Genomic DNA, 26,226 nt, shown 5'->3' with positions numbered 1-26,226 from the left:
AATTTGGTATCTGTGGCACATGTGTCCCCACACAGCAGCCATGGGCATGGCCCTGAGATGGTACCACACAGACAGATGTCCAGGGGTTCTCGTGGGAGCATCCATGGGCGTACTTCCCCTGTCAGACGTGCCCACAGAAGTCTTACAACCTCAGCTATGTTTTGGGCTGTCATGCAGGCACAGTCACGTATGGAACGGTACACCAGACAGGGTCTGAGGGAGCTGACAGCATGTCGCACAGCCATGACTGACAGTATGCGTGACATTGTGGCTGCCATCCGTAATTTCACCGATGTCATAGACAGATGTTGTGGGGACATATTAGACCGGTTCCACAACTACATGTCCATGAGCCAGGGCAATAGTGGATGGTTGAGGCGTCGATGTGGGCGTATGCCAGCAACAGCAGCAGCTGGCAGTCATCGCGGATGGCAACAGGGTGGCGGCCGCCCCCATAGTGCCAGCAACAGCCCCAGCAATGCTGAGTCTGTGCTGTCATCAGACCGCCCCAGGAGACCATGTGCACGTGGCTCTGGCCAGGCCCGACAGGGATCTGTGTCCAGTCAATGAACACCTGCTTCTGATGACAGTACCCAGTCTTGGTTGGTACCGGATATGGTCCGTAGCACCCCTGCAAGGCACAGGTACCATGTCCGTGGCCAGAGACACTGATCTGTATGACCTGGCAGGTACAGTCTGTGGCTGTCCACAAACACCAGTATATGGCAGCCATGAGGTGGAACTGTGTGCATCCATACACACATGCTAATTGACAACACCTAGGGCTACCGCATACACGCACACACTGCATCAACATTGCCCCACCTTGTACTGCTGTCCCTCACCAACACACATACACATACATGTCAATTGGTGGTATCGGTGGCTGTCTCAGGCATACCAAGTTCACACCCTGTGCATATGATGAAACTGTGCCACCTCCTGCAATCTGTAACATCAGTTGCAGGTACAGGTTAACATGTTGCTGATGCACAGGGTGACTACATAGACATGTAGTAATAGTATCATGCTGTTAAGAGTACTGTGTGCTGATATAATTGTGGGTATATCACAGCATGCCTGATGCAGTAAGGGTATGATTGTCATGTACTGTTGTCTACACCCATGGTAAGTACCATAGTGTATCATCTGCACATGTTGGCATACTGGTGGTAAGGATGTCAACAGAAGGCTACATACATAGGTAGCACAGGGGATAAGGTAATGAAAGTATTAATACGCAATGATGGACATGTAAACTGCAAGTGGCATGTTGCCCACAATGGACTCTGCAATGCGGATGTTTGAGGATGTTGATATGTGTGCAGTACTACACGACTGGTACAGGACACATAGGAGCACCCTAACACTGCAAGCTTACATCTCATACCATGCTAGACAGCCCCAACACACAAAACTAACTGTCACAGGAGGGAGAGTCCCCATAAATGTCAGGGATACTGTGGTGGCAGGCCAGGTAGCACACATCCTACTAAGTATGGAACCACTGAGTGAAGGCTCAGTGTCTGTTATTTGACATGTGTATTACTGCAGGTATGAGCACATGGGTTTCCATCCAGTTATTGTACATCCTGATGGTACATGGTCTGTACACTTGGGTGCGCTGAGACTGGACCCTAGCCATCTGACCTGTGTATTTCCATGTACATGTGCATAGTGTCTGCATATTTGCAGTGTTACCTACTGGAAGTGGTACAGCTTGTTTGTTGTACAATGGACTACATGCAGCCCTGCTTACTGTAGCTTTGTTTGCATGCATGTTTGCTTGCAGTTACCCTGGAATACTGATCCCACCTGCAATGCAGAGTTACAGAGCTTCTGTGGACTCCTAGTGACATCTGCATAGCTTACTATATGTATGTCCATGTCTCACTTGACAGAACGTCACTGTTTGTCCTGTTCACTTGTACGTTGCCTGTGACACATTGCATATGACTTGCCTGGCATTTGTCCACGTGAGCAGTCATATATGCCACTGCTAACTAATCACAGGCACTACACCCTCACATACTCACCCTCTGTTGAACCACCTGCTTCGCTAGGGATGGCTTGCACCTGTCACCCCTGGGCTTTTGGATATTGGCAAAGGCTCATGCTACCCCCATAGTGCCTTTGTTAGGCAAGGCACTAAAGACAAACCCACCTCCATAGGTATCACAAGGGATAAGAAACTAAGAGTAATGCTACTCAATGCCAGAAGTCTAAACCTCAAGATGCACGCACTCAAAACTCTCCTTAGCATGGAGAACATCGATATCTGTGCAGTAAGAGATACCTGGTTCAGGGCTACCGAGAGCTCCCCAGCACTACCAGGTTATACCTCATACCATGCTTTCCAGCCCCAAAACTTGGACCGAACTACAATAGGAGGGGGAGTATCGATATTCATCAAAGATACCCACACCTCCAGGTTGGTGGCAAAGCACCAAGCATCACAGACTATCCATGTGCAACTAACAGTGGGTAAAACTGCCTTCCAGGTTATAGCCTGCTACAGACCACCCTCCTAAACCCAAGAACCATGCACGGCCTTCCTGAGAACAGTGGAAAATATGAAGGTCTTTCCAAACACCATTATATTGGGTGACTTCAACTACACAAACATAGACTGGGAGCATGACTCTAGCTCCAACACCCTAGCCCAAAGATTCCTAGAATTTATGAACTCAAATGCTATGGAATAACTTGTTACCACTCCCACAAGAGAGGAAAACATACTGGACCTGATCATCACCAACATGGGGACTCTATGCTCCAGACCAGAAGTGTATCCCTCACTGGTAAGATCAGACCATAAACTAATCTCACTGGATATTCACATCCCAACCCCAACCCCAGCCCCTGCCCAGAAAACCACAGTGAACAATTTCTCTAAAGCAAATTCACACTCCTCAAAACCAAGGTGGAAACCTTCAAAGCCCCCGGGCCTGTGGAAAATACGGCCCAGACTGCAGATTCCTCTATAAACGCATTCTATGGACACCTTCAGGAATGCATGGATCATGCGATCCCAGATAAAACCAAGACCCAGTCCTCCAAAGGAAGACGTCCTGTCTGGTGGACCCCAGCCATAAACAAACTATACAATAGAAGGAGGAAGCTACTAAATGATACATCAAAATCTCAAAAAGGGAAGGCATCACTGATCAGTATTAGCAAAAACTACGGGCACACATAAAATTGTCTAAGGCCAGCTTCGAGAGAAAATTGCACAGGACACTAAGGATAATCACAAGGCTTTCTTTAGTTATGTTAGGAACTTGGGTGGTAATTCACAGATACGCTCAGAGGTAGTCCAAAATGTCAAAAGAAACACCGAACCCACAGACATTGCCAACATCCTAGCTGACAGGTTCAGCGCAAACTTCTCCCCCCCTCCACACCGAAAGGGCAAATATTTATCCCAGCAGAGTGCTGCCCCCCTGACATCTCAGATGCTCAGGTAAGAGCCGCCCTCTCCAAAGCAGAAAACACAGCATCAATGGGACCAGACAGTGTCCCAGGCTGTGTCCTACATGAACTCCAAGAAGAGCTACACCCAAACATAAAACTACTGTTCAATCCCAGCCTTACTACAGGATATGTGGCCAAAGAGCGGCGTACAACAACAGTGGTCCCTCTCCATAAAAGTGGTGCCTCAATGAATCCTGGACACTATCGCACCATAAGCCTGACTAGCTTGGTCTGCAAAGCTATGGAAAGGATCATCATGGACCCCATAAATAAAGATATTGGGGACCTACAGACACTGGATCATACCCAGTTTGACTTTGTTAAGGGTAGATCCTGCCTCATAAACCTGGTTGATGTCTTTGAAACAGTCACCAAGGCCATTGACGAGGGGAAGTTGGTCCACACAGCCTACCTGGACCTCTCAAAAGCCTTCGATACAATACCCCACTCAGGCATTCTAGAGAAGCTCACCAGCTTAAATATAAACCCCTATGTCACTAGATGGATTGCACAGTGGCTCAAGGACAGAACCCACATGGTTAGAATCAGACTCCAAACCAGTTACAAGTGGTGTCCCACAAGGCTCAGTCCTGGGACCTCTCTTGTTCGGTATATATTTCTTGGAGGTACAGGCCAACATGGAAGGACTGTGGCTGACCAACTTCGCAGATGACTGAAAACTGGCCACCATAATTGACTCTACAGCCAACACAAGCATCCTCCAAAAGGGCCTCATAGAATCAGACAACTTGTGCCAGAGCCATGGCCTCAAGCTGAATGCCAACAAGTGTATAGTCATCCCCTTTGGCAAAAACAAAGTGCCCACAAAGTACCACATAGGTGGTAATCCATTAAGTACAGAAGAAGTAATTAGGGACCTGGGAACCCAAGTTGATAGCAATCTCTCATTTGACAACCACGTGGCCAAAGTGGTTAAATAAACATTTTATATAGCCCAGGTAAGATAAAAACAGCAAACTGCTAGCATATACACACCAAAACGTCTCTGAAAATAAAGTCCATATAGTAAAAAAGAAGACGCTGATGGCTGTATTCTCCAAAAGGGCCTTTACTAGTGCAAAACACAAGTGCTTTCACAAACGAGCTTCTTCAGGTGTACATCAAGCACTACAAAACACACCCTTTATACCAGCACACATAATCACCTGATCAAAGTTCATAATTACAAAAACTATAAAACCAAAAAATATATAATAACTTCTCAAATACATACATAAAATACATTCATACTAAGAAGTATATAAGCACATTTAATACATATAAAAAAGCATTATGCTAATATTCAAAACATTTTATCTTTTCAACGGCCTCCTTTTCAATCTAGGTCTTAAAGGGATACATTCATTAAGCCCGTGCCCCTCAGTGCTCCTCAATTTTATAATCCATGTAGCTTCCAAATTTTCAGTCCTATTACAGACATCACCTTGTCTAAGGCTCTCATGAAGTAGACCAATGACTCTAAAGCTAATAAAATGAGATGTATCTGTACCAGCTACATGCTTGGCAAGTGCATTCGTGTTACTACCTTTCCTGATGTTATAAACATGTTCCCTAATGCGTTCTCTAAGGTGTCTATCTGTCTTGCCAATATAAAACTTTGCACAGACCCTGCAGCTAGCTAGATAAACAACATGTCTGCTATCACATGATGCTGAAACCTGAAAAGTATAGTCCTTGCCCTGGTCTGGATGGTGGAATGACAGACCACTATCTATATAACTACACCAACTGCATGATCTACATTGAATAGTACCAGTATATTCTCCATCCAGCCTAACATCCTTAGGATAACACAATCTCCTCTTAATAGATTTTTCATTCCTATAACTGATTCTCGGTACAGTGTCAACTATACCAGCTATGGTGCTATCTGTCAATAGAACCTGCCAGTGTTTCCTGATGATATCAATATATCTATTCACATCAGCTGTATACTTCAGGGACACTCTTAGCCTGGTATATACAGACTTGCTATCCAGACATTGTGATAGCTGTCTTTTCTTAGAAAAATATGGTTTAGCCTCTGCACCTCGCTTACTGGCAGCTAATGGTATATTCCTAGCTAAAGTCTTATCATCATAACCTCGCTGACTCAAAAATCCAGTCACTCTATCCAGCTCATTCTTAAAATCTACCTCTCTCACACTAAGTCTGGAGGCCCTCATAACTTGATTGGTAACAATATTCTTAAAAATATGTGGTGGATGTGCACTACTCCGGTGAAGAAGGTGATTAACATGACAATCCTTCCTATGCTGCTTAGTATACACTGACCCTATTTCATCTCTCACTACTACCACATCTAAGAAGTCTAATTCATTATACGACATCCTGTGTATAAAACGTAGAAATTCTGTGGACTCTTTATTATATAGCATAAAAATCTACATAGACTGTCTTCATCACCCTCCCACAGGATAAAAACGTCATCCACAAATCTACGATAAAACCAAATATGTTCCTTAAAGGGACCCTTAAAAACATGATTTTCTTCCCAAACAGCCATAACTGCATTGGCGTAGCTATTGGCACAAGATGTGCCCATAGCTACGCCATTGCATTGTCTGAACATCTGATGTCCAAATAAAAAAACATTATGTTCTAATACTAACTTCAAAAGATCTGTCAATAAACATACTAGTTCTTGACTATATAATGCATAGTTATTCAAAAAATGCCTAACTGATTTAACCCCTGCCTCATTGGGTATCACCGTAAAAAGTGAGACTACATCAAGAGTAACAAACATAACTCGACAATCATCATATGTAGATAGAAAATCATAGAGGTCACTAAGAAAATGTTCCGTGTCCTTAAGTATATGCTGTATATCATTCAAAATCGGTATAAGATGTTTCTCTATAAATATAGAGATAGATTCGGTGCATATATAGCCCACCTCATCATGAAGGGATTCACATCTAGATCAGGGGAGGACATCGTGCCTCTTTACTCATCCCTCATCAGGCCCATAATTGAGTACAATGCCCCTGTTGGGATGTACCTTACCAGACACCTGCAGCAACTGGAAAGACCCCAAAAGTACCTCACCAAGAGGATCAAAGGGCTCAAACAGATGCCATATGCTGACCGGTTAAAGAAACTCCAGCTCTACTCAGTGGAATACCGCCTGTTCAGAGGCGATCTGTGCCTAAAGTATAAAGCCATGTCCAACCTGGAATTAATGGGCATGCTGCACCTCAGAATATCCAAATCCCATCGAGCTACACGCTCGAGAGACTTGAACCTCAGCACTGAAATAAATAGGACATGCTGGAGGGACAGATTCATAACCCAGAGGCTCCCTTCACTCTGGAATAAAATCCCAGTCCAGGTTAGGCAGAGTCCCTCATTGACTCTCTTCAAGAGGAGTCTTGATGAGTGGATGGGACATGGTAGGTTTACTCCGGGTATCACTTCTGTGTCACTGTTAGACAGAGGCACAGTATACTAACCTCAAAAAAAGGGCATAGCAAAATTAATTTAAAATGGGTGGCGAAAGTCAAACACACTCTGGCTAGGCTTATAAATGCCCTAGGTCAGATAGCCTAGTATGAACCTATGAACCTATGAACCTATGAACCTATGTACCCTGTTCCCCATTGGCCCTATGTGCTGTTAATTACCATGGCAATCACAATACTATGGTAGCATGTGCAAAGATCACTTGTCAGTCACCTCTATGGTACAGTTGTGGAATATGTGGGTCATGTGGCAATGTTACAGCTGCCACATGTACACAGTCAACCCTCTCCCCTACACATGGACATACAACACATGTATGAGATGCAACCACATAGCCAAACTGGGGACTAAGCACTCTGAACTCAGTACTGGCATAACCTGTCAGGTGGCATGAAATACTACAGTGACTACAATACCAATCTGATATAGACCTACACTGACAGCAATACAAACACATGAACACACTGGGCCATTCGTGGAGTCTAAGAATAGCATCCTGCCTGAGTGGCAGACACCTCTGCAGCTGGCACACAGGCATACGTTATGCCAGAACACAGCACGCATAACACATAGCACACAAATCCTGTGTGCCAAACAGTCACAGCCTGTACGGCTAGACAACACACCTGCTACAGTTGTGTTAGGTACCTTTATTGTCCGGTACAGTGAGGTCACGCTCACCAGGCTGGACAAGGTGAAGGTCACAGTGATATGCCCGTGGGGCACTATGGTCCACCACATAACACAAGCATACAGGTCAGTCAGAGGCATGGACACATATGACTCAGTCATTGTCCATGCCACTATGGCTGACCTGTGATGTACCTCCTGGACTACATGATAGGGAACATGGAAGGGCTCTCTGAGCATGTGGCACAGGCTGGTATGACCCTGACCTTGGTTGGCATCATACCCTCACCAGGAATGCTGATGTATTACTGAATGCTGATGAATTACTGTAGCTACAACACCCTAGCTGAAAGGTTCCTAGCATGTAGTCACTGCATTGCTATGGAACAACTTGTTACCACTCCCACAACAGGTGAAAACATGCAGCACCTGTTCATCAACAACATGTAGACTATATGCCCCAGACCAGATGTGTATCCCTCACTGCTAGGATGATACCATCTACATCTCACACTGTATATACATATACCACATGCAGCACCCGCACAGAAGACCACAGTCATAATGTTATCCAGTGCAAATACCATGTATTCATATGTGGCAGGCGTCAGACATGGTAACTATTGCAGGTCACAGGTACATATGTGTATTTGGCACACACATACATCATCTGTGTCCATTGCCATTACTGGTTTAATCGATGTCATGCATTATTGTGAACAACAACCCACACACATGGGCATTCTGTGTGACAAAAACACACGTGGCATGTGTGGAATCCAAAGCCATAACGAACTGTGCTATGACAGTAGTGAGAGACGCAGTAGCAGAGCGTGCTATTTGCATTACTGGGAGATTTGCCCTCTTCCGCTCTACTTGTAGGGTGCTGACATCATCTCTGTTTAGAGATTGGAATATGCAACAGCTGGTGTGTTGTACTGGTTGGCAAAAGGGTCAGTTCTCTCACACATGTAATTGAACACACACTTGCAGGATTCAACCCCCTACTTAATTATGTTATGACACTCATGACAAACGCATTAGCGGAATGTGCTATTCGCATTACTGAGAGGTTTTCCTTCTCCTGCTTTACTTATAGGGTGCTGACATCATCAGTGTTTAGAAAGGGGAATGTGCATCCTGTAGTGTGTTCTCCTAGTTGCCAAAAGGGACATTTCTTTCATACAGACTTGCACACACACTAACCCCCCTCCACACACACTGGGCATTTGCAGGATTCTAACCCCTAACTAACTATGTTATGATACTCGAGAGGGACGCATTAGCAGAGCATGCTATTCGCATTATTTGGAGGTTTCCCTTCTCCTGCTGTACTTATAGGGTGCTGACATCATCAGTGTTTAGAAAGGGGAATGTGCATCCTGTAGTGTGTTCTCCTAGTTGCCAAAAGGGACATTTCTTTCATACAGAATTGCACACATGAACCCCCCTCCACACATACTGAGCATTTGCAGGATTCAAACCCCTACCTAACTATGTTATGACACTAGAGATGGATGCATTAGCGGAGCATGCTATTCTCATTATTGGAAAGTTTCTCTTCTCCTGCTGTACTTATAGGGTGCTGATATCATCAGTGTTTAGAAAGGGGAATGTGCATCCTGTAGTGTGTTCTCCTAGTTGCCAAAAGGGACATTTCTTTCATACAGACTTGCACACACACTAACACCCCTCCACACACACTGGGCATTTGCAGAATTCAAACTCCTACCTCACTATGTTATGACACTCGAGACAGACACATTAGCTGAGTGCGCTATTCGCATTACTGGGAGGTGTCTTTTCTCCTGCTGTACTTATAGGGTGCTGACATCATCAGTGTTTAGGAAGGGGAATGTGCATCCTGTAGTGTGTTTTCCCAGTTGCCAAAAGGGACATTTCCCTCACACAGACTTGACACACACCAACCCCGCTCACCCACACACAGTGAGCATTTGCAGGATTCAAATCCCTACCTAACTATATTATGACACTTGAGGGAGACGCATTAGCAGAGCGCACTATCCGAATTATTGGGCATCGATTCTGCACCTGCAGTATTCATAGGGTGCTGACATCATTATTACTACAGAGGTATGTACATCTAGTACTACCTGTCAGGTGGGGGATAGCATATATATGCATTTGCAGCCACCTACTTCAGGGTCAGATATGCACATCGCACTGGCAGGTTATGTTCTATACCATGCTTCGTGACCACAGGACCTGTAACACACAACACAACCAGTCCAGACCACCCTTCCCACATCCAGGACACACACTTTGCTTCCCTGGGAACAGTGCCAAGATATGCAGGTGTTCACATACACCATTCCAGTTGTTAACATCAGGTACAGGCATAGTGTGTGTGGGAACTACTCAGGCCTCTACAACATTACCCTACAGCCATTACAATTTGTGAGTTCATGTGCTATGGCAGAACCACTCACCACAGCCACAAGGGGGAATACATATTGCACCTGACCATCTGCAACATGGGTACTCACTGTTCCACACCAGAGGTAGACTACCATTGTTGATATCTGACCATACCCACCTTTCCCTGGACATCCATATCCCATCCCCACCCCCAGGCAAGGTTGTCACTGCAAACAAACTGTATTTATCAAAAGCAGACTTTACACTTGTGAAGACTGGGGTGGAAGACTTCAAAGGACCCATGCTGGGGGAGTATACAGGCCACTCTGCATAATCCTTGACAATTGCATTCTATGAGCATGTGGAAGGTTTGCATTGATCATGCTATCCCAAATATACCCATGACTGCTCCACAACAGGACACCTGTCAGGTGTACACCAGCCATATATGAGCTGTCCAACAGACAGAGTGAGCTAATACATTGCAGAGCAGTAGCCCACAGAGGGAGGACATCTCTGAACAGTACCGGCATGACACTTCAATCCCTCATAATCATCATGACACAGTGTTGACAGTGAAATTGTCCAGACAATGCAGATAAGGCTCCCCTCAGTCTGTTATTGATGCCCACTTACTGTTAGAGGTCCTCAGCAACCCTCTTCCAGCACACACCAACAACATGGATGTGGCTTAGCAAATTCAAACCCTGGGATCTGCACTGTGTCCCTGCTTGACAGAGGCACAGCACACTAGCCTCACATGGTGCCTTATGTGACCTACTTTACAGTGGCACAGTAGCCTACTGTACTGGGGAGGCAGACACCAAGCACACTCTGGCTAAGCTGTCATTCCCTAGGGCAAACAGCCTAGTGTTGACCTCTACACCCATATGTTTAATTGTCAGATGCACATTATTTGTTGCTGATAGACTGTTTGCAGGTTTTTATTGCCATAGCATTCCCTGTTTGTATGAACAACTTGTGTGTCTGTGGAAGATGTTTGCATATGGGAGGGATCCACTATATCACGTATGTCTCTGTAGTCATTTAACTGTGTGCAAAGGGCAGATAGCTGTAATGTGGTTGGTTCCTGGAATAACACGTACAAATACCAGATATGTGTGGCCAACTGCTAAACTGAGATTTGGCCTAAGTGTGTGAGCATGCCCAGTTCAGCCTTCCCATGGCATGTTGTCTGACATATGTCTCATTTATCAAAGTGTGCGAGCATGCCCAGTGTGAGCTTTCCATATGTTGAACTCTGCAGCCCACCACATTTGTGGATGAGTGTGAACTTCAACAATATCTCCCATTTATGGTTGTGTGTTGTGTGTCATGTTGTGTAGTTACTGTCCAACTGCTTTGTGTGTGAACACAACAGGGATTATACTGTGCCTGCAGGGTTTGCAAGGGATACTTTGCATACAGTTGTCAACATCCTTTCATACTGACCTAACACTGCAGTACCGTATAGTGTACTGGTTCAGTACTTTCACTGTGGTGGACAGTATCCTGGGCTTTAGTCCTATCACTGCTTTACATTTCCATAGTGAGCACAACAGCCTGGTTAGGGGCCAGTTGTGCACATCTGACCATGTTGCATTATGTTCAGATATGAACTACTTAAACCAGGCTTGTCCAACATTGGTAGTGTATTCCACAACATAGGTGTACATTGGCAAACACTAGCGATGTGCCCTAGGCCATTTCTAATGCTAGTCGGAGAGTGTGTTTGTCCTTCGACACACATTGTAAGTGGAGTTTGCCATGACATATGTCATGGTTAGTATACTGTGCCTCTGTCTACCTGTGACATAACAGTGATACCCAGGGTAAACCTACCATCTCCCATCCACTCATCAAGATTCCTCTTGAGGAGAATCGATGAGTGACTCCATGGATAATCTGTACTGGGAGTTTACTCATGAGTGGGGGTGGCTTCTGTGTTATGGATCATGCAGTACAGCTTGTCCTATGTATGTCAGTGCTGGGGTTCAGGTCTCTCATGTGCATAGCTCACTGCCATTCAGATTGTACAAGGTGCAGCATGTTCATTGATTCCAGCTTGGGCATGGCTTTATACATCAGGCACTGCTTGCCTCTGGGTGGCAGTATGGCAGTGTGTGGAGCTGCAGTTTGTTTAATCAGGCAACACATGGCATCTGTTCAAGCTCTTTGATACTCCTGGTGAGGTACTGTTGGGGACTTTACAGTTGATGGAGGTGTCTGCTGAGGTACATCCCACAGGGGATATTGTAGTCAATTGTAACACTGATGAAGGATGACTGCAGAGCCACAATGACCTCCCCTTATCTAGATCTGACAACCTTCATGATTAGGTGGGTATATGGTATGTTTCTGTAAACACTACAGCCACATGTTTGTCCAATGCAGGATATCTATCACCTTGTGTCCCCAGGTCTCTCATTACATGTTAAGTACATAATGGGTTAACACCTATGTGGTAATTGGTGGGCACTTACTGTATATCCACGGGGGTTGACTATACACTTTTCTGCAATTAGCTTGCTGACATGGCTATGGCACCAGTTGTCTGTTTCTATGTGGCTCTTTTGTGGGATGCTTGTGTCAGCTGGAGGGTCAGATATGGTGGGCAGTTTGTAGTCCTCTGCAAACATGTTCAGACACAGTCCTTCCATGTTGGCCTGTACCTATGGGACATATATACCAAACGAGGAGGTCCCAGGACCAAGCCTTGTGGGATGCCAGTTATATCTGGTTTGTAGTCTGACATGGCTGCAGCATGTCTGACCATGTCAGTTCTGTCCTTGGTCTAGTTTGCAACCCCTCTACTGACATAGGGGTTTATATTTAAGCTGGTGAGCATATCTATAATGAACACGTAGGGTATTGTATGGAAGCCTTTGCAAGGTCCAGCTACGCTGTGTGGACCACATTGCCCTCATCAATGACCTTAATGACTGTTTCAAATGAGTCAAACATGTTTAGGGGCAGGATCTGCACTTAAGAAAGCCACACTGGGTAGGGTCCGGTGTCAGTAGGTCCCCAATATCTTTATGTCTGTGGTACATGCTGATCCTTTCCATAGCTGTGCAAACCAAGCTTGTCAGGATTCTGGGGTGGTAGTTTGCAGTATCCATTCAGGCAACACCTTTGTTGAGAAGGACCACTGTTGTTGTACACTGCTCTTTGGGTACATATCCTGTGGTAAGGCTGACATTGAGCAGTAGTGTGATTTGGCATTCCATTCTTCTTGGGGTCCATGTTGGACTCAGCCCAGGATACCATCTCATACCATTGCTGCTGTGTGTTTTGCTTTGTAGATGCTGGCTGTTACCTCAGCATCTGCAATGTCAGGGGGCCAGCAGTCTGCTGGGATAGATATTTTGTATTCTGGGGGGGGGGTTTGCACTGCACCTGTCAGGTTGTATGTTGGCAATATGTGTGTGTGTTTGGTATGTTGTTTGTAATATTTGTGTGATTCAGAGCATATCTGTGAATTCCCAACACGGTTCCTACCATCAGTTGAGGAAGGCTTGGGATTATCCTTAGTGTCCTGTACAATTTGTATCTTCATAGGTTCATAGGTTCATACTAGGCTATCCACCCTAGGGCATTTGTAAGCCTAGCCAGAGTGTGTGTGACTTTCACCACCCCTCGCTATGTGAATATTATGGCCATTTATGATTTACTTTACTGTGCCTCTGTCTGGACGTGACACAATGAAGACCCCCAGTGTACATCTATGATCATCCATCCACTTGGCAAGATTCCTGTTGAAGAGTGTCAGTGAGGGGCTCTGCCTAACATGGAGTGGGATTCTGTTCCAGGGTGTGGGGAGCCTCTGGGTTATGTATCTGTCCCTCCAGCACATCCTATTTCATTATGTGTTGAGGTTGACATCTCTCACTCTCACAGCTCCGATGGCTTTGAGTTTTCTGGGGTGGAGCATGTCCATTACTCCTGTGTTGGACATGGCCTTGTACAACAGACATACAATGCCTCTGTGTAGGCAGTATGTGACTGCATTCAGCTGGGGTGTCTACAGCCAGGCAGCATATGACATATATTTGAGACCCTTTATCCTCTTGGTGAGGTACCTTTGAAGTCTTTCTAACTGCTGCAGGTGTCAGGTAAGGTACATCCCAAATGAGGCATTGTACTAGATTATGGGTCTGATAAGGGAACAGTATAGGGGCACAATGACCTCTGTTGATGTAGATGTGAATCCTTTCATGATACGGTGTCCAATATAGACAGTCTTCCTAGCCACATTGGCAATGTGAGTGTCACATAACAGGTTACTGTCCACTTGTGTCCCTAGGTCCCTGATTACTCCTTCCATACATAATGGTTTACCACCTATGTGGTAATTTGTGAGTACCTTGTTTGGTATTTGGTGGGACATTCATACTGTCCAGTGTCTTCAGGATGGCTTGGTGGGGTTCCTGCATGTGAGAGTGTGGTCTGTAGCATGCTACAGACTGTACAGCAGTCTTGCCTACGGTTAGTTGCACATAGGTGGACTCCAATGCTTTGTGCATTGTCAGTTACCTGGACGTATGGGTGTCTGTGCTGAATATGGATACTCACCCTCCTTTTATGTTTTGGTCCAGGTTTTGGAGCCATAACGCATGATATGTGGTATAACCTGGTAGTGCTGGTGCGCTGTCAGGAAGCTTGCAGCAGGTTTCTGTCACTGCACAGACATCGATGTTCTCCATACTGGGGAGGGCCTCAGGAGCATGCATATTGAGGTTTACACGTCTGGCATTTGTCAGCATTACCCTTATGTTTCTTTCCACTTATGTTTTCTAGGGTGGTGGGTTAGTCTTTTCAGCCTTGCCTACGAAAGGCTCTATGGAGGTGGCAAAAGCCTTATCCAATATCCAGACGCCCAGGAGTAACAGGTGCAGGCCATCCCTGGAACAGCAGCGTGGCTTGTCAAGTATGACATCCCAAGCAGACAGACATTGGATCCCCTTGGAATGACACCAGTAATTGTGCCAATTGTTAAAGCTGATCATTCTGTGTTTGTACTGTGGCATCATTCTTGGTGAGGGTAGGATGCTGCAAATGGTCATTGTCATACCGGCCTGGACTACATAATCAGAGAGCTCATCTATGTCTCTTTTCATGTAGTCCTGGGAGGTACATCTCAGGTCATTCACACCAGCATGGACTATGACTGCATCATATTTCTACTTGCTTTGGGGTGACCTGCATACTTGTGTTATGTGGCGTATTGTAGCAGCCTACAGGCAGCTTACTGTACCCTTTCCCTTGTTCAGTCTGGTGAGCGGGACAGCAGCGTGTCTCACTATGGAGTCACCTATTACAACTGTATCAGGCATGTTGTTTCTCCTTCTGGCCTGTGACTGTTTGGCACACCAGCTTTGTGTACTATGTGTTGCATGTGCTATGTTTGGAGGTTGTTTGATTGGGTGTCTGCTTTGGAGGCCTCTGTTGGTGTGGTGTGTTTGTAATTCGGGCCTCCGGGAATGTTTTTCTGTGTTTATGTCTTTGGTTTGCAGTTGTGATAGGTCTATGTGGGACTGGGTTTGTGGTGTGTGGTTACCTTCTCCTCCTGACTAGTTTTGAAGTACTGAGTTGAGGGAGCTCAGCCTCCAGTTTGGATAAATGGTTGCATCTCTCACATATATTTGTATTTCTTGGGGGGAGTTGAGGGTTGTCTGTGTACTTGGGGCAGGTGTAACATTGCCTCATTCAACTTGTTGTAGCTGGCCTTAGTGGATTGTATGTGTGGACATATTTTATTGCCATACTACTGATCAGTGATTACTTCCCTTTTTATGTTTGCTCTATCATGTAGTAGCTTCCTCATTCTCTTGCATGGTTTGGTATTTGGTTTGTCGTGCCTTTTGTGGTTTGGAGTCCACCATGCCAGATGCCTGCGTGTATGGCATTGTGTCTTGTTTTAATTTAGGATTGCATAATCCAAGCATTCCTGGTAGTGTTCATGGAATGCCTGTATAACAGGTTCTGAGGTGTGGCCCATATTTTGCACCTGCACAGGGCCTTTAATGGATTCCACATCAGTTTGGAGGAGTGCAACTTTTGCTTTACACATGTTTTTCACTGAGGTTTTCTGGCCAGGGACTGTGGTCAGGATGTGTATATCCAGTGTGATTACTCTATGGTCTGGTCTTACCAGTGAGGGATACACTTCTCATCTTGCCATCCAGTACCCATGTTGCTGATTATCACATCCAGTATGCTTACCCCTCTTGTGGGAGTGGTACGTTGTTCCTGGGCATTTTGGTTTATGGATTCTATGAACTTTTGTCATACAGTGTTGGAGCTAGTATAATGCTCCCAGTCTATGTCTGGGTATTTTCAGTCACCCAATATAATGTGGTTTGGAGGACTTGATATATTCATGTATTCCAACATAGGCCAGGTGCAGTTCCTGGTGTTGGGATGGTAGTCTGTAGCAGGCTATAAACTGGGAGGCAGTTTTAGCCACTGTTATGACCATGGCTAGTCGATGCTGCTTCCTGTTGTGGTACCAACATGGGGGTGTGGTTATCCTTGACAATTATTGCTAGTCACCCTCCTTTTGTAGCTTGTTCCATGTTTTGAGGCTGTACAGCACAGTATGAGGTGTAACCTGTTAGTGTTAGGGTGCTGTTGTGAGCCTTGACCCAGTTTTCTGTTACAGCACAGATATCAACATTCTCCATACTGGGTGAGTTTAGACTGCATGCATCTTGCTGTTTAGACTTCTGGCATTGGGTAGCATTACATCTAGGTTCTTATCCCTTGTGATACCTATGGAGGTAGGTTTGTGTTTTGAGCCTTACCTATTCAGGGCACGCTGTGGGTAACAACAGCCTTTGCCAGTATCCATACGGCCTGCACTGATAGGTGCACGCCAGTCCTAGCAGGTGGAGCATCATGTCATGCTCAGCATGTCATCCCAGGCTGGCACACATTGGATCCCCTTTGACTAACTGCAATACTTCAGCCAATTATTGCAATTGATCATCTCATTGTCATATTGTGGCATCATGCTTGGTGAGGGTAGGATGTTAGTCAGGGTCCTCAAGTGTGCATATACTACATGGTGTTACATTGCTTAACACATGGCATTCATGCCTCAGGTGGTGCTGCAGGGCTGCCTCTGTCGGATGCACATACTACACTCCCTGTACATGTTTGAGAGCAGGTTATGTCATTTTAGGCATCCCTGTTATTATATGAGTGAGTCAGAGGGGTATCATTCCCAGGGTTCCTACTGAGCCAGTGTATGTGCTATGCGTTGCCTCTTTGCCAAGGCCAGGGCATACTGGGCACGCCTCCTTCTGCCTACTGGGACAAGCTCAGGTTGTTCCTCCTCTGAGTCACGCTCTGCCTGTGATGGCCTTGGCAATGGTGGGGGCTGTTTGGCCCGGCCCTATGCTGGTCCTGCTGCAGCTGTTTTCGCAAGATCATATTATGTAGCATAGCACATACCATGACAATTTGGGTACATGTAGTTGGTGAGTACTGCAAGGCTCCACTAGATGTGTCCAGACACCGGAACCATGACTTGAGCATCCCAAACACACGGTCTATTACATTACGTGTTTGTGTGTGTGCCTCATTATGGCGTTCCTGTTCAGGTGTGTGTGCGTTTCTGATGGGTGTCATCAGCCACGGCTCCAGTGCATAACCTGCATCCCCCACTAGGTGTCCATGTGGGATGTCCCCATTGGCAAATGTCTGGTACAGCTGTGTCAAATGCCAGATATGGGAATCATGGTAGCTCCCAGGGCAGCCAGCACACACATTCATTATTATGCCCTGGGCATCACACACAACCTGGCAGTTGATGGAGAGGAAGCCCTTGCGGTTAATGTAGGCCCTACTCCGCTCACCGGCTGGTGCTTTGATGCGTATGTGCGTTCAGTCTATTGCACCCACTACCTCAGGGTATTCTGCTATTTGCTGGAAGAGATGCATATTGCTGGCCAATACCTCACGGGCATTGGGGAAATATACATGATCACCGACATGTGCTGACATGGCATCCAGGAACTGGTGCAGTACCCTGGAGGCTAATGCCTGTGATATCCCCATCATATCACCAGTTGGTCTCTGGAAGGTACCTGTTGCTAGTATTCTTAGGCCAACACATACCTTGGTTTCCACTGGGATGGGTTCCCCTCTGTTGGTTCTGTGTGTGAGGTGTGGCCTGCACAGCTCGACAATTTGCTGCAGGAGGTCTCTGTCCACTCTGTAGCGCTCTACTATCTCCAGCTCATGTAACCCATGGTAGGTGACCCTGGGCCTGTACACTCTTCTCCTTCTCCTCACTGTGGGTAGTCTGGCACCATCTGCATTGTCACCACCCTCAGCAAGTCGCCTATGTCTCCTTATGACAGCTATGGCAGTCCCTAGCATTTCTGCTCTGAGTTCAGCTTTTTCAGTTTTCACTTCTAATAGCTTACTCCTGTCTTGCAGTGTCTCTTGAGAGAAACATCTTGCATTGCTGTTTGCAGAGTTTTAAGTGCTTGGCTGAGCTACTATTCTGCCTGTGTAATTGCCTGCTTCTAATTGTTTTCACCTGCTAGCTCCAGCAGTATTCCCTGCTAGCTTCCTACTAATTCTGTTGCTTCCTTTTTCCTTTCTGTTTCCTCAGGGGGGAGCAACGCGCATACCAGCAGAAACACGCTCAGAGTGGCTTACACTCGCGCACACATGCTTACACAGTTCAGAATCTGCTTATTCGGGTTAAAACGCGCGCACACCAGTGCAAACAGTCTTAGAAGTCTGCTAACACGCTCCCACATGCTCAGTCTGCCTTACACGTGCGCACACTGCCCTACACGTGCCTCATGGCGCGCACACGTGTGCATGCAATCGCAGCGACAAACTTTGGTGTAAGCAACAGTGTACACCTTCCATTTCTTGACTTTCCCATGCTTATCTTGTGGCACTCCTCTTTCCATGATATGTGTCTGACATCTGTCATGTAACACTGACCTCCAATGAACTGCATTTCTTTCTACCATTCCCCCCTGTGATGTCACCTGTCTCCTACTCTATTCTTCCCCCTTATGTATCTCTTACACTACTCAGAATGTGCTCATTTGCTATGTGACAGTGGAATTCAGTATCCTAACACTCATTTACATCAGATTGCCTACTAATGCTTAGTTACATCTCTTAGACTCAGCTTCCCCCTTTAGCAACCACTAAACGGTGGCCATGTTGTTTTTGGTCTGCTGGTCCCTGTATTGTAAATCCATGTATTGCATAAAACCCACATTTGTGGGTTTATAACCTTCATTTTTATGTTTTATACAGCGCAGCCTGTTTGCGTGGGGCTGCACTGCGTTTAAACATCAGCGATCTCCGAAACAAAAAATATTTATTTTTCATATTTGCATCGGGGTACCTTGCCAACGGCCACATATTTGGCCATTGGCATGCTGCCTGACACATATGCACCCTTTATTTGGAGCTGACATGGCTCCATTGTGATTTTTGCAGAAACGTACTCAGTTGTCAACTGAGTACATTTCTGCAGCTAAAACGGCTCTTACACGGGCTGCTTTGGGTTTTGTGGATCGCTAATCTACCTCATTTGCATGCCTTTTGGCTGCAAGTGAGGTGATTAGCATATCCATGCCCACTCCATGTAAGAGACGTTTTAGCTGGTCTTTTACACGGACTTTAGGGCTGTTCCTGGATTGCGAAGGCTGCATCTTAGACTCCGTGCAAGCCTTCGTGAATCCCGCCCATAGTCTTACACTGTTTTGTTGCTTTCCATAGTTCTTTTAGTGTATTATCTTCTTTAGAGATTCCACTAATGACTAGTGTAAGATCTGTTCTCACATAAAAAATCCGACATAAATACAGTATTCACTTTGCATAGGCCTAAAAATGCAGTGACATTAAAGCGGTGTTATATTTTCATTATTATTTTACATTTGTATATGCAGTTTCATTAAATCAAGTTTCAGTGTAATGGAATATTTCAGTGAATGACTTCAAGTCAAAACACTCATGAGTAGGAGATATGCTAATAAAATGTGCAGAATGTTTTGTTGTGCCAAAGACATTGCAGAAGATGTAAGATTAGGAAGATCAGAGAGAGAGAGAGAGAGAGAGAGAGAGAGAGGCACCTGCAATAGTATCTTATTTAGAATGTAAAAGGCGTATGAACCGAGGTTAAGGAGGCATGTAGAACTGGGATGCAAATTTAAAAGATTTGGTATTAAGAGAGGCACTTTCACGAAATAAATTAGTTCAGCTTTTCAGAAATTCAGTTTAGATGTTCAAAGGAAAAGGACAGATCTAAGTTCAGAGTTACAAAAGGATAGTTTGATCCATTCTTTGGCGCTACAGAAGTCTGAGTATTCAGTTTACGATCTGCAGATCTTTAGTCTGGTTCAATTCATTGGCGACCCCTAACTAGGAAAAGTCGAAAAGACAAACAACAAGTCTGGTTCAATTCATCAGCACTGTCACGTCAGACAGTTTCAGTAATACAAGACATGCTTGGATCTTTTCGGATTACTTTTCATTTCCACTTATACGGCTATATCTACCTCCATTGTCTGCTGCTAATTTCATACAATCTATTTTCTGCATAATAGACCACTTTTACCAGACATTCAGTGAATTTACTTCTATTTTGAAAGTTATAAGAAGATCCGGTACTTGTTCAGTACAGCTCTGGGTATTAAAACTATAGTCATATGATTCATTTTTAACTATGGCTTCCAGTGTGACTAGTGGAAAATATTTAATAGTTAAAACAAGACCCAAAACCCTGCAACAACCCTGCAAATCTACAGCTGTTCAGTTTAAAGAGATTGCACAGTTAACAAGAAGGAATTTGAAAACTTCAGGTAAGCTGGAAGAAAGAAAGAAAATAGCCCTATAAGTTATTTTGACAATTAAAAGCAAGCTATTGGAAAACGTCAGAAAAGTCTTCAAGGTAAAGACTGTGATGTCAGAGAGGCAAGGAAATGCTTAGAAAAGGTATTCTAAGAAGTTGCAGAACTACTCAACACTCCAGCAGTATATCTTATATAAGCATTCAGTTTTTATTGCAATGCATTTTTAGCTAATTAAGGCAGCAAATCTCAGAAAAGTTTAAAAACTTTTATAGTAAAAGCATCAGTAAATAGGATTTTTATAGCTATGTCAGCTAGCAAATATAAAATCAATTTAAAATCTTCTACAGTAAAAGCACCAGTAAATGTATGGTTTAAGGTGCAGAATTGGATTAAAGAGAAATCTAAGCAATCTACTACTAAAAAGTATTCCACAAATGTAAATTTTAATATTTTCAGTTCAGGAATGTCGTGTCTTTCTAGACACAAACAGCAAGCTGTAGCAAGTGAGTTTATAGGAAAAAAATCCTGATAATGCACAGCAGGAACCAGTATTTCTAAATCTTGTAAGAGGCACCCCCCCCCTCATAACCTGGGCCATTGCCTCTCCATAGATGTTTGAAATAGCAGTCCTCATTTTTTCAGGGAAAGCAAAAGCCCTTAACACTTCTGACATATACCCCGAATACTTTCTCAAATGTCTTTTTAGCATCCAGGGAATATGATGCTAGTTTCTGTTGGGTTTTATATGCATCTTGAATCATTAATGTTTTATAATACTGTTATGTCTACTTTTGCTCTCTGTAAATCCCGTTTGATTTTCTTTCACTAAACCGCTTTATCACCTTTGCAAATCCCTTTGGTATTACCACCAGAAAAAATGTATAATCATAGTTCAAGATAGCTATAGGGCTGTCTAAGGCCATCTGTGTGAGGTTTTGCCTTCTTTTTTTTCAATTTTACTTACCTTTTTTTTTTTTTCAGTTACAAGTTCCTCCTGACCAAATCTCATTAAAAAAGTTTTACCTAAATCTTAATAAAGTCTGCTGAAGCCAGTTCCCATAATTCTATGGGAAGGCCTTCACTTCTTGGTGTTTTTCCTTTCTTTTTCTTCACCATCTTCTTCTGCTTTTGAAATGCTAGCTTTATTTCTTCTTCTGATAGATCCCACTATAGCTATTTGCTTTTCCTGTCTGTTTTGGAAGCCTTAATCCCTTCATAAAATTTGTTTGTTCTTCTTCCATTTCCTGTGATCTCATTTTCCCCGAGACCACACTTCAGTGCAGAAAAGGGAAATTCTCCCTATCTGCACCGTATGGCCCTGTTAAAAGTCAGTCTTCGAACACTTAAAATTTTGAACATTTGATCTCGACCATGTAATGTTCGAAATTGTGAACGTTCGAAGATTTGTCAGGTACCCCATTTTTATTAACCATACTTTAATATTCACTGAACACTTATAATATAGCACTTTCCTCTCTTACCAGGTTTTGTGGTCCTTCATTTGTTATCTGAAATATACCTCAGTCAACCATCTATTGCCTCACTTTTGCTGATAAATCCCTTACAGCCTGTGGGGTCTGTGATTGATGCAACTCTGCAATTATCCTCCACTGCTTCAATATTCATTCATCATCATCATGTATACTTGTTTTTTAGCTCATTTAATTCCAGCCTCCATTCATTTATAACTGTTATGCTAATCATTTATATGGTCCTTATCATATTATACACCATCTCTCTTTTATGCATTGCTTCCTATCTGGTGTGCTTGATTTTTTTTAAATACCTCCTCCCATATTGCTATCTTTAAGCCCTCCCAGATGCTTCTGTTAATGTTCTTAAGCATTTTTATTTTTCTTGTAAACTATTCTGTAACCATTTTTTAGGAAGCTTTGCCATCCTACCTAAATTTTCAATGACGAGGACATTTTTTTTGCCCTAGGTCCAGAATCCCTTGGATTGGAGAGTGATCCAAATATAGCACTGTTCCTACTTTTAAGTACTTGATTATCCACATGTGTTCCTTCAAAACAAATACCTTATCATTTCTGGACCATTTCTTCCATCTAGGGCTAAAATATATAAATCCTGGATCCTGTCCTTCCTTCTATATTCCCAACCACCCGTCCAAAAGCCCAAAAGATTTCAACATATTTCTCATGTCTTTTTCTACCTTCATTTTTCCCATTAATAATATTTCTGAGGTCCCATGTCTCGCTGGCATTCACTATCATATTTCAATCCCCTGCCAATATTAGTATCACTTCCAGGTATTGAACTATCTTTTGTATTACTGCTTTCACTGCCACTATTTTTCATGGTGGTATGTAAACAGAGGAGGGTGTCAATTGTATGCCTCCCATAGTTCCTTTCCATATGGCTAGATACCCATTTCCCTACATGAGTGTTAGGTGAGTCTCAAACTGGATCTTTTTGGAATCACGGATCACTATTCCCCTTCTCCCCCTTCCTTTCTATGCATCCTGTTCTAACACTGCCCAGTCTTTTCTGTCAATGTTCCAATATCTTTTTCTTCCATGTTTGTCTCCTGTATCACTGTCATCTCAGCTTCAATTATTTTAAATAGGTTAAAATCCCATCTCTCTTGATCAGTGATACTATATCATTCATGTTACATAATCATATTTTTAATAGCCTAGTGTGCGATGTAGATTATACCTTTTCTTTATATATTATCACCCTGTTTTGCATCTTTGTTGCCCTTGTCTCTCTCTCTAACACTCTTACTCTTAGCTTGTACAGTTTTCCTCTTTGCTCCTTAAATACAAAAGCTTTTCTTCACTGTTTTTAGTCATATGGGGCTACTCTCCTTATCTTAAAGTCAACGCCTCACTCTTTATCTATATACAAAAATCCATACTTTCATGCTGAGGGCATTGCCCCTTCCAGCACACAGAGCTCCTCCTTGGTAACCCTTTTCCCCTTCTCATGAGGAAGATCCTGTGTCGTGCTGAATATCTCAAGGATATTCTCCCTGCTTGCACAGCAAGTATTAAATGAAGCAATGAATCCTGCTGCTAGGAAATCATACATTAGTAAGTGAAAAATAATTTTAGTTGGTGCAAAGACACAAACAAGAATATTTTCGCAGTATTTTCTCAGTCTCTTCAATATTTGTGTGAGTTCTTAACCTCTGGCATTTCTTACATCTCTAGGAGCCATTTTAGCATGTCTGCCTCTGCCCATAGATCTCCCCCATCAATGCATTCCTATTAAGATGTTTTTCAAAGGGGTATTACATAACAGACCTCCTAGAGAACAGGTGACTCCTCCTTGGGATCTCAACTTTGTTTATGAAAAGTTAAATCTTGCTCCCTCAAACCAGCTCACCAGGTTGATTTGAGGTTAATAACATGGCAAACAGTTTTTTCTCATTGCTATGCCTTCTGCAAGAAGAGTGTCTGAGTTGCATGCTCTTATGACGGTCAACCTTATCTCATTTTCAACCAAGATAGTGTTTCCCTAAGAACTGATCCTTCGTTTATGTCTAAAGTGGTATGCAGATACTGAAACTGAGGGAGAAAGTATTTTTCATACTCTGAGTGTCCACAAACAACACAGATATCTTGACATAATTAAATCCTTCAGAAACTCTAATCAGTTATTCATTTTTTTATGAAGGTGAGAATAAAGGGCCACAAAAATCATTGTAGACTATTTTCAAATTGTTGCCACATGCTATTAACTTTTGTTATATCCACCACATCAAGGCAATTCCAGGCCAGGCCAAGGTTCACTCTACCAGAACCTTGGTTTCATGAATGGCTTTCTGGGAAGGGAAAGATTCTAGAGGCATTCAAGAAGCAGCAAATTAGTCTTCTATGCATACCTTTATAAAGCATTACAAGCTAGATTTCTTCTCCTGTTCTATTGCAGACTTTAATAATACCATTCTCCAGAGGTTTCTAGACCCTCATAATTCCTCCTGCCAGTCAGTATAAGCTATGGTTGTTTACACATATAGCTAAGGTTACTGCAGCAGTGATCAAAATTATGAACATAGTATAGTTGTGTAAGCAAAATTAACATATCAATAGATGTTTAAATGATTACTGCTGCACTAGCCACTCCACCTTAATTCACCCTTATTTCTGCATATTTCTGTTGACAGTATGAGGGCTTGCAATTCTACTTACCTAGCATTGTCTTCTTAAAGAGTCATAGGCAAGTACTAGGCTAGCTGTCCTTGCAGGTGATTTTAAGCCTAGCCAATTTCCCTCAGAGGTGAGAGTCAAATCTTGTACCTTATGTCTGTGAGGTAAACATCTTAAACATTAAGCAATCCCCCAACAATTTAGGCAATAACTTGCCTCTCACAGTTGACAAGAAATGTCTGTAGGGCTTGTCATCCAAACCACTGGTTTTCTTCAGTTTTGCTTGAACTGATAACAGTTTGGGCACACAAGTGGTACCCTTAAGCTTTGGATCTGTCCAGCTGTAGTATCCCATGTAGGATACGACACATGTAGCTAAGTCTTCTGCAGCAGTGATCATTTGAACATCATTTGAACATATACTTTTATAGGTTCATAGTTCATAGCTATATACTAGGTTAGCAACCACCATGGCCTTTATAAGCCTAGCTGTGCAATCCAGACAAATTGTGTCTCTATGTATCATGTGCATTTTAATAGATGAGACTGCGTTAGTAAGGAACTTTATAGAGGATATGTTTGGACATAACTGTCTGCCTATGTCTATCAGAGGCATAGGGGCCAGACCCGGGCTGAATGTATGATTTTCCATCAAATGGTTAAGGTTACTCTTAAACAGGGTTAGGGATGGACTCTGGTTCACATGGATGGAGAACCTGTTCCAGAGCATGGGGATTGTTCGGGATGCATATACATGCTATTGGAGGACATGCTGTTTCAAAAAGGCAAATTGATGAGAATGAATATACATATTTAAAAAATGACCACCTAGTAGTTTCAAACATTTTTGGAATTCCCAAAATACATAAAGGGCTGAAAAACCCTAGGTTCAGGCCCATTGTGGATGGAAAGAGGGTGAAAACTGTTTTTACTGGAAGATATTTTGATTTTCACTTGAAGAAGGGTTTGCAGTACTTCCCCTATGTATGTAAAGATACTTGGCAGTTTTTAGATAATATAAATAAAATTGCATACAAGGATAATGTATATTTAGTTAATATAGATGTTTGCAATTTATTCAATGTGATTTCCTATGGCATTGGTTTAGCATGGTTAGAATTACAACTAGCAGACACTGGATGCTTTGAACAGGACAATATCAATGTGTATAGTACCTTGATGGAAGTGGTGCTTAAAAACAATCATTTGTTCTTCAAGGAGCAGTATTATAAGCAAGTGACTGGAGTAGCAATGGGGAACGCTTGTGCCTCCAGATATCTGGTAAAAAATACAATATTATCCCAAAA

The sequence above is a fragment of the Protopterus annectens genome, chromosome 1.part1, assembly GCF_019279795.1.
Source record: "Protopterus annectens isolate FY-2018-M chromosome 1.part1, PAN1.0, whole genome shotgun sequence".
Taxonomy (NCBI): domain Eukaryota; kingdom Metazoa; phylum Chordata; order Ceratodontiformes; family Protopteridae; genus Protopterus; species Protopterus annectens.
The sequence above is the reverse complement of the archived record's forward strand: the minus strand, read 5'-3'. Positions refer to the sequence as shown.